Here is an 11,018-nt window from a genome sequence, read left to right as displayed (position 1 = left end):
GAAATTGAAGAGAGAGAGAGAGAGAGAGAGAGAGAGAGAGAGAGAGAGAGAGAGAGAGAGAGAGAGAGAGAGAGAGAAATTGAGCATTTGGCCGGGGGGGGTCTCTAGAGTGAATTTCACTTCCTAAATGTTCAAGAAGTGAAATCTTCCTTTACATATATATATATATATATATATATATATAATATTATAATATCATATTATATTATATCAATATATTAATATATTAATATATTAAATTAATAATTCTTATTATTTATTTATTTATTTATTTATTTATTTTATTTTATTTTATTTTTTACACTTCCATGCATAGAATTTTTGGGGTCATTACAATGTAAGTTGTTATAAATTTTTAGCTTTTCTAAGAAAAAAAATATTAGTTTAGTTGAAAATTTAAATATCTAAATTTGTTTTCAAATTACGGAATTAAAATTCTTGATTTCAAGTAGTATTATATTAAATAGTGACTTCATGACTTAGTAATTAATTATGGTAATTGTGTTTTAGCAATAATTATTTATTGTTTATAATTTCATAATGGTATCAAAGAAGAATAAAGGGCTTCCCTCACCATAAGGCTCCTGCTTCGCAAGGGTAAGGGGAGGGTCATCACAGTGTACACAACGTTACCCTTACTTTTATGTAGAAAGGTTGTTTTCTTGGACTCGAACCCATGACCGACCAGTCACAAAGGAGCAATCGCCCTTGGTCAGAAAAGAATCTATTACATAAAATTGAGAAGTGATAGAGATATGGTATTGAAAATTTATAATGGCATCAAATTCATTAGCTAACAAAGTACGGTTTTATTATACCTTGATGAGATTGATTATACATGGGTCGACCGGTATTGAGCAAAGTATTGGGCCAATGAAGGCAATTCGAGTTAGAAGGAGGATAAAATTAGAAAGTCTCAAACAGAAAATATATGACGGATTAGACATTAATCAGAATGATTACATATTACAATTGAGTTCGAGATATCTCCAACGAGGGGGTGATGGAAGTGTAGTGTATGTCGATGTGTCGATAAAGGATGATTCAACTGTGCTAATTCCACTGGACCCGCAGAGTTCTTGTTATGATGTGTATATAGCCAATTTTTTTTTGAATGCACCCACTGAAGTAGGAATATGGGTGGAGCTTCAACTGTGCAGAGGGAGACATTTTTTCATCATCAATCATATAATGAATTCAATGCTACAGAGACGGATAGGATGTGTGACCACCTTTCACAAGTGACGACAACTTTGGGTTTGAATGACATGCATCGTACATGGTTTCAGCTAGAATTTTTGTCAACGAAGTTCACAGGTCAGGAGACAAATTTGCATGGATTCAATGTTGGGCCCAATTTTCATGAAGAACCACTACCATCAACTAAGTATAGGCGTGATCAAAGTTCCAGCACATCTCTGTCCATACCAGACTTTGAAATGCTTCCATCAATTATAATGAACGAGAGGGGGTGAACTCAATCAATCCAATGCAACCTGACATTGAGTGTGACTGTGAATTAAAGGAAGAAGACAATTTAGAGGAGGATTTTGTAGAAGTAGAATGTGGGGTAAATGAGGTGGGTGGACTGGACGATTATGGGGTTGAGCATGAAGAAGTTGTCATGCCTCCTAAGAACATAGTTACGGGAGAGAGATGGGTACGCGGCATAATGCCGCCATTAGCGTACATGATCAACATCGAAGCTGGTGATATCAAAAACCAATTTGAGAGTTCCCTTGCGGAACTTGATGGGATGGTGTTTTAGAATTTTGTAAGGGAATGATTTTCGACACAAATGATGATTTGATACTCTGTGCGCATGTACCATGCGCAAACACACCACAATATCAAGGTGGCGCAATTGAGTCCAAAAACATGGGTTGTTAGGTGCAATGCACACAAGAGTTGCACTTGGAGGTTGCGTGGCATTGGGTTTTTGAAATTACACAATATAGAGGCCCCTATACATGCATCAATGAGACTATTTCACAAGACCACCCACAATCGAAGTCGTCCTTAGTTGTGGACAAAATAACATAAATTATCAAGAGTGATGTTGGTGCTTCAATTGCAACTTCACAAGCACACATGCAGTTGAAGTATCAATATCATGTATCGTATAAATAGGTATGGCTTGGGGAGTAATTGGCAGTTGCGAGGATTTTTGGAGATTGAGATCTTTTGTAACAACCCAAAGAATAATGGTATTTAAATAATAAAGAGGGAGAGAAATAGAAACAGCAGAAGCATTCATCGACAACATTGCACTTTGGGATGTAATGACCCAAGAAAATTTATCAGGTCCTCGTTGACGAACACAGGGGATTTTTCGACGAGGGTACAAGAGGGTCTCGTCGATGAAGACAAGTTTCCTCGACGAGAAGATACCAAGAGGCTGTTTTCTAAACTCTGAAATTTGTCGACGATGAGATGGTGTTCGTCGACGAGGTCGAACCTTCTTCGTGACCTCGTCGATGAGACGACGTGGCTCGTCGACGAAGGCCAGTGTATAAATAGTGTTAAACTCGGATTTTAAGCAGAATTTTCCGAAAAAACTTTACTTTCTCTCTCCTCTTTGGTTACTCTCCCTTCTCTCTTCGATTCCGGCCCCGTTAGTCGCTGAATCGACGATCTAAGGCCACCACGATGCTCCTGGGAAAGTTCTCTTCAAGTCTGTCAAAATAGATTGTCGGTGAGACGGACTTAAATTTCATCCCAGATTCAAGGTAAGGCTTTTTTGTTGAAATTTGACTTCCCAGCAGTTGTAGGAAATGTTGTAGACGTAGAAATAGTAATATTTTGTTATGGGATATATGATTTTTAGGATGTTGAGTGGAGAACCTTGCGGGGGTAGGATCCTACATAGTAGGGGATTTTTAGCAGGAATTAGGTAAGAGAAATATGTTATGCTAGGCAATTCTAGTATGTTTTCAGTATAAATTATACGTTATTACCATATTATTATTCACAACAGAAATTTATACAGTTTATCAAGTATGTTTAATATGTTTTAAATTACTGTGTGGCTTGAGAATATATAGATATAGTATAGAAACATATTTTACAGAATTTTTCAGAGTTATGTTTTACAGAATATACAGACAATGGATATGTTTTATAGTAATTATAGAATACCATGATTATACAGTTTACCGTACCATGACATACAGTTTTACAGTTCATTTCAGAAATACAGTTGATACAGATACAGTTTATCACAGCGTTATGGTTAATACAATTATTACAGAATCATGGTAAAGCAGATAGTTGTTAATAGAGATGTATTATATAATATCAGACCCTGATGGACATTACAGATACAGTTTACAGAGCACGATACCGTAGTTACATACAGAATAGAGTGCAACCACCTATTTAGATAATACGTGGTAAGTAGGTTGATCGTGCCCACGTGTGGACAGGCTCCCCATTAGATATGGGTTGAGGAGGGCTGATCAGACTGATGGAGTTTAGTGGTTTACCCTGGTCGACCAGTCAGGTTAGATCCCACCTATGGGCCGCACAACCCTGTCATGAGGGGTCAAATCATGACATATAGTTATCCATCCATGGAAGTTTTTAGTTATTATTATGTATGTACAATTTCACAGAAGCAAGGAATATTCTTATATATATTAAAAGTATTATGTATAGAAATCTCAAATATAGATATGTTAAGCAACATGGAAGAAGGGGGTGGTTTATATTACTTGTACTGCAATTATAGATTCAGTTGTTCATGATTATATAAAAACAGATTTTCATAGTATTGTAACTCATTTGGCACACACTAGCAATAGCATATTTTGTCTTACTGAGCATCGTCTCATCCCATTAAATTAATATTTTTCAGGTGATCCAATTAGGTTAGCAGATCAGGCTCGCAGATAGAGGAGGTTACAGTTCAGGCCTGTCAATAGAGTGAGTATTTTAGGAAGGTTACTCAGTTGAGGGTATTTTGGGAAACAATCGTATATGTATATTTTGGGAACATTTTAGCACTCTGGTATTGTATATTTACTTGATTGTGTTTATATCAATTCCGCTTCTCGCTGCTTAGGTTGATGGTTTAGTTTAATCTAGTAGGTATCAGAGCATTATAAATTTCATAGTATTAAAAAAAAATAGAACTGGAGAATAAATAGCAGGTCGTCACAGTTTGGTATCAAAGCCTAGGTTGCTAAGTTCTGTAGACTTTAGAATGCAGCAGAAGCAATACCAAAGTATAGGAAATGATTTGAGGTTGTTCTGTGGTCAAGGTAGGATTACCATGGTGGTTTCTATATTTTTCCTTAGCTAACTATTTCAGGAAAACCATAGTAAACTATTGTCGGATCGTGTATCTAGGTGACAGAACTGGCTATTAAGTTAAGGTCAGGAAAGGTAGTTAATTTTGAATTAGTATAGGATAGGTCTGTGTAGGAGATAAGGTTCTTAAGTGTGTTTCTTGTTTCAAGATGGAACCGGGAAGCAGTGGCACGAATGTTGAGGGAGACAGGCTAGGACCTTCCATGATGGGTGGTGATATCGATGCAGTACTGCGCAACATCACCCAACAAGTAATAGTTGAAATGGCCAGGAGCTCTGGCGAGCGTGGCTGTTCGATCGAGCAGTTTACGCAGATGAAGCCCCCATCCTTTGCTAGAGGAGATGACTCGATTGTAGCTGAGAATTGGGTCCAAGACATCAAAGATATGTTGGCAGTGCTTCCTTGTTCAAATAAGTAGAAGGTAGTATTTGCAACATTTAAGCTGACAGGGGAGGCGAAGCGCTGGTGGAGATCAGCGCAATTGATAGAGGAGCAGAGGCCGGTTCCAGTGCCAGTGACGTGGGACTGATTCAAGGAACTGTTCTTTGAGCAGTATTTCCCTGCTATCATTTGGAGCGCGAAGGCAGCAGAGTTTACGCACCTGGTATAGGGGCAGATGACAGTATCTCAGTACGTGGCTCGATTTATCGATTTGTCGTATTTTGCTCCACATCTAGCACCTGATGAAGAGAAAAAGGCAAGGAAGTTTGAAGAGAGACTGAGGCAAAATTTATTTAAGTAGGTGATTAGTTTCGGGGTTCAGACATTTATGGAGGTTGTAGACAGAGCTGCAGTCATTGAGAGTGGTATACAGAGGGGTATAGCGGCTCAAAGTCAGAGGAAGAGGCTTGCGCCTCAGGGTTTCTAGGCTGGCTCCAATAGGGGACCATGGAGAGGAGGTCGTTTTAGGGGAGATCAAAGACAGATGACAAGACCTCGTGGGAATCAGGATACGTCGATTGTCCCGGTATGTCAGACGTGCAAGAGACGTCATTTGGGGGAGTGTCGAGTTGGGAGAGATGTTTGCTATCGCTGTGGGAGACCCGGCCACATGGCACATGCATGCCTAGGTTCACCAGACTAGGTCCCAGCTCCCAGGCTCTATCGAGGAGGATATCAAGCGCCTCGTGGAGGTCAGCAAAGGAATGTGGCCCCGGCGAGGGTTTACGTGTTGACACCAAGTGATGTCAAGGCTGCTACGGATGTGGTGACAGGTACTTTTACTATTTTATCACATTCCGTTATTATTTTATCTAATTCAAGTGTTACTCATTCCTTTGTCTCTGCATCATATGTTAAATTATCTGGAAGTGAGACTCTGTTATTAGATAGAGAACTGTCAGTAGCTACACCGTCTGGGTCAATAATGAGATGTCAAAGGGTACTCAGAGGCTATCAAAAAGAAATTCAAGGGAAAGTACTACCGGCAGATCTAACTGTGTTTGATATGTGCAGGTTTGATGTAATATTGGGAATGGATTGGTTGGCAATTAATCACGCCAGTATTGATTGCCATCAGAAAGAAGTAGTTTTTTAACCCTCTGGTGAGAAAAAATTTAGATTTACGGGTTCACGTGTACGTGCTCCATCGCAGCTTGTATCAGCCATGCAGGTGAGCAGATTGCTCCTGGATGGAGGTCAAGGGTCTGTAGCTTTTGTAAAAGAAGTGACAAAAAATGAATCGAAATTTAGTAGTACACCATTAGTGCGAGATTTTCCCGATATATTTCCAAAGGAGCTACTAGGGTTGCCTCCTGAACACAAGGTGGATTTTTCTATAGATTTGCCTCCAGGGACAGCGCCAATCTCTAAGGTTCCTTATCGTATGGCTCCAGCTAAATTAGTAGAATTGAAGAATCAGTTGCAAGACTTACTAAATAGGGGTTTTATACGATCCAGTGTATTGCCATGGGGAGCTCCAATGTTGTTTATGAAGAAGAAAGACGAGACTATAAGGATGTGTATTGATTACATGGAAATTAACAAGGTTACTATTAAGAATAAATATCCTCTACCTCGTATAGACGATCTGTTTGATCAGCTCCAGGGTACGCGGGTGTATTCCAAGATCAACCTCAGATCAAGTTATCTTTAAGTGAGGGTAAAAGCAGAGGACATTGCAAAGACAGCTTTCACGACTAGGTATGGGTACTATGAATTCCTCATTATGCCGTTTGGTCTGATAAACGCCCCAACTGTGTTCATGGACTTAAGGAATAGAGTCTTTCACCAGTATCTAAATCAGTTTGTGGTGATTTTTCTTGATGATATACTGGTGTCCTGGAAGAATTTTGAGGATCATGAGGTGCATTTGAGGCAGGTATTGCAGACACTCAGGGAGGAAAAGTTTTATGCCAAGTTTAGCAAGTGTGAGTTCTGGCTTGAGTAAGTTGCGTTTTTAGGCCATGTGATCTCAGGGGATGGTGTTTTAATGGACACCCCAGTAAGGTTGACGCGGTGGTGAATTGGGCCAAGCCGAAGAATGTGCAAGAAGTCAAAAGTTTCTTAGGACGGGCAGGTTATTACCGTCGATTTGTGGAGGGATTTTCAATCTTGTCAGGACCTCTCACGCGTTTAACCAGGAAAAATGCCAGATTCGTGTGGGATGAAGAATGCGAGCAGAGTTTTCAGGAACTAAAGCAACGACTCATCACTACACCAGTACTAACGATCCATCAGGAGGTGATGGGTATGTGATTTACAGTGACGTGTCTTTGAAAGGGTTTGGTTGTGTACTGATGCAGCATGGTAGAGTGGTGGTGTATGCGTCCAAACAGTTAAAAGAATATGAAAAGAACTACCCTACTCACGATCTGGAATTGGCTACAGTGGTACACGCACTGAAGATATGGAGGCATTACTTATATGGTGAGAAATGTGACATTTTTTCCAACCATAAAAGCCTAAAGTACTTCTTTACACAGAAAAAGTTGAATATGCGCCAGAGGAGATGGTTAGAACTTATTAAGGATTACAACTGCACCATCAGTTACCACCCAGGTAAAGCAAATGCGGTGGCTGATGCATTGAGCCGTAAATCAGAAAATACAGCAGAGCTAGCCGCAGTAGTTCAGCACCTAATTCAGATGGACTTGGAAAGGCTCGACATGGAATTGGTAGTAAATGATCCTCAAGCACTCATTTCCAATCTGGTTGTACAACCTACACTTTATAAAAGGATTAAAGCCGCTCAAGGGAATGATCCAGAATTGGCAGAAGTGATAGCCAGAATACAGAATGGTCAGGGAGAAGAATTCAACATTTCTGACAATAGGGCTTTGAGATTTCACACCAGATTATGTGTGCCTGCGGATGATAGCATTACGAGAATGATTTTAGAAGAGGCACACAGATCTCTATACATTGTTCATCCTAGTAGTATGAAAATGTATAGGGATCTGCGGAAATAGTTCTGGTGGAGTGGCATGAAGAGAGAAATAGCATAATTTGTGCAGCAGTGTTTGACATGCCAGCAAGTTAAGGTTGAGCAACAGAGGTCGTCTGGTCAGTTGCAGCCACTTTTCATTCTTGAATGGAAGTGGGATCATGTATCCATGGATTTTGTTACTAGGTTACCGCCGGCGCCACATGGTCAAAATACCATCTGGGTAATTGTTGATAGGTTGACGAAGACAGCTTACTTTCTACCCATTAAGATTAGCTACCCTTTGAACAAGTTAGCATAGATTTACATACAGGAGATTATTCGACCCCATGGAGTGCCGGTATCCATAGTTTCGGACTGTGATCCATGTTTTGCATCGCGGTTCTGGAGGAGTTTGCAGGAGGCACTAGGGACTCAGTTATCATTCAGCACCGCTTTCCATCCTCAGATAGACGGACAGATAAAGAGAATTATTCAGGTACTTGAGGATATGTTGCGAGCGTGTGTATTGGATTTTGTGGGTAGTTGGACTCAGTATATGTCATTGGTAGAATTTGCCTACAACAAAAGCTATCAGACTAGCATAGGCATGGCTCCTTATGAAGCACTTTATGGTAGGAAGTGTCGTTCCCTTTTATACTAGAGTGAGTTGGGTGAGAGATGAGTTTTGGGACCAGAAATAGTACAACAGGCGTACGATAAAGTTCGACTCATTCGAGATAGAATTAGTGCAGCACAGAGTCGGTAGAAAAGCTATGCGGATACTCGCCGCCGAGAACTGGAATTTGAAGTGGGTGATCATGTATTTTTGAAAATAGTACCACTGAAGGGAATCATGAGGTTTGGGAAGAAGGGTAAGTTGAACCCTACGTTCATTAGCCCGTTTGAGATACTCGAGAAGATTAGGTCGGTTGCCTATCAGCTGGCTTTACCGCCATCTCTATTCAGGATTCACGACGTGTTTCATGTTTTTATGTTAAGGAAATACATCCCAAATCCTTCTCATATCATCAGTTATGCAAAGTTGGAACTCAGTGGTGATCTAGCATATGAGGAAGCTCCAGTACAGATCTTAGAAAAGAACAGGAATTACACAGTAAAAAGATACCACTAGTAAAAGTCTTGTGGATGAATCACGCGATAGAAGAAGCCTCGTGGGAGCTTGAAAATGAGATTAGACAGAAATACCCCCACCTGTTTAGTGGGTAATAGTAGGGATGTGTAATTAAAGTTGTGATAATTTTGTTTTGTACAATGTAATTGTAATATAGAGTATAGGATAGGTAGTATTTTGATTTTGGGGGAATTTTCTTTTATAGTTGTAATCTCCCAGAACTACCCATGTAACCACAATATTCCTCCGGTATAAGTAAGGGCAGGTAATAAAATAAGTAGACCATTTTGCCTTTAAGAGATAATGAGTTATATGAATAGTAAATTTCGAGGACGAAATTTTATAAGGAGGGGAGAATGTAACGACCCGAAGAATAATGGTATTTAAATAATAAAGAGAGAGAGAGAGAAATGGAAACAATAACAAAAAGAGGCAGCCGACTTCGTCAACGAACGCTTCGCGTTCGTCGATGACGTTGCACTTTGGGATGTAATGACCCAAGAAAATTTATCAGGTCCTCATCGACGAACACAGGGGATTCGTCGACGAGGGTATAAGAGGGTCTCGTTGACGAAGACAAGTTTCATCGACGAAGAGATGGTGTTCGTCGACGAGGTCGAACCTTCTTCGTGACCTCATTGACGAGATGATGTGGCTCGTCGACGAAGGTCAATGTATAAATAGTGTTAAACTCAAATTTTAAGCAAAATTTTCAGCAAAAACTTTACTCTCTCTCCACTTTGGTTACTCTCCCTTCTCTCTTCGATTTTGGCCCCGTTAGTCACCAGATCGACGATCTGAGGCCACCACAACGCTCCTGGAGAAGTTCTCTTCAAGACTGCCGGAGCAGATCGTCGATGGGACGGAGTTGGATTTCATCTCAGATTTAGGGTAAGGCTTTTTTGTTGAAATTTGACTTTCCAATAGTCGTAAGAAATGTTATAAACGTAGAAATAGTAATATTTTGTTCTAGGATATATGGTTTTCAAAGTGTTGAGTGGAGAACCCTGCGGGGGTAGGACCCGACATAGTAGGGGATTTTTAGCAGGAATCAGGTAAGGGAAATATGTTATGCTAGGCAATTCTAGTATGTTTTCAATATAAATTATACATTATTACCAGATTATTATTCACAGCAAAAATTTATACAGTTTATCAAGTATGTTTAATATGTTTTAAATTACTGTGTGGCTTGAGAATATAGATATAGTACAGAAACATGGTTTACAGTATTTTTCAGAGTTATGTTTTACAGAATATACAAATAGTGGATATGTTTTATAGTAATTATAGAATATCACGATTATACAGTTTACCGTACCATGATATACAGTTTTACAGTTCATTTCAGAAATACAGTTGATACAGATACAGTTTATCACAACGTTATGGTTAATACAGTTATTACAGAATCATGGTAAAGCATATAATTGTATATAGAAATGTATTATATAGTATCAGACCCTGATGGACATTACAGATACAGTTTACAGAGCACGGTACCGTAACTACATACAGAATAGAGTACAACCACCTATTTAGATAATACATGGTAAGTAGGTCGATCGTGCCCACGTGTGGACAGGCTCCCCACTAGATATGGATTGAGGAGGGCTGATCAAACTGATGGAGTATAGTGGCCTACCCTGATCGACCAGCAAGGTTAGATCCCGCCTATGGGCCGCACAACCTTGTCATGAGGGGTTAAATCATAACATATAGTTATCCATCTATGGAAGTTTTTAGTTATTATTATGTATGTACAGTTTCACAAAAACAAGGAATATACTTATATATATTAAAAGTATTATGTATAGAAATCTAAAATACAGATATGTTAAGCAACATGGAAGAATGGGGGTGGTTTATATTACTTGTACTACATTTACAGATTCAGTTGTTCATGATTATATAGAAACAGATTTTCATAGTATTGTAACTCATTTGGCACACACTAGCAATAGCATATTTCGTCTTATTGAGCGTCGTCTCATCCCATTAAATTAATATTTTTCAGGTGATCCAGTTAGGCGAGCAGATCAAACTCGCAGATAGAGGAGGTTACAGTTCAGGCCTGTCAGTAGAGTGAGTATTTTAGGAAGGTTACTCGGTTGAGGGTATTTTAGGAAACAGTCGTATGTGTATATTTTAAGAACATTTTAGCACTCTGGTATTGTATATTTACTTGATTGTGTTTATATGAATTC

The sequence above is a fragment of the Malania oleifera genome, chromosome 6 (assembly GCF_029873635.1).
Source record: "Malania oleifera isolate guangnan ecotype guangnan chromosome 6, ASM2987363v1, whole genome shotgun sequence".
Classification (NCBI taxonomy): domain Eukaryota; kingdom Viridiplantae; phylum Streptophyta; class Magnoliopsida; order Santalales; family Ximeniaceae; genus Malania; species Malania oleifera.
This window is presented reverse-complemented; position numbering follows the sequence as displayed.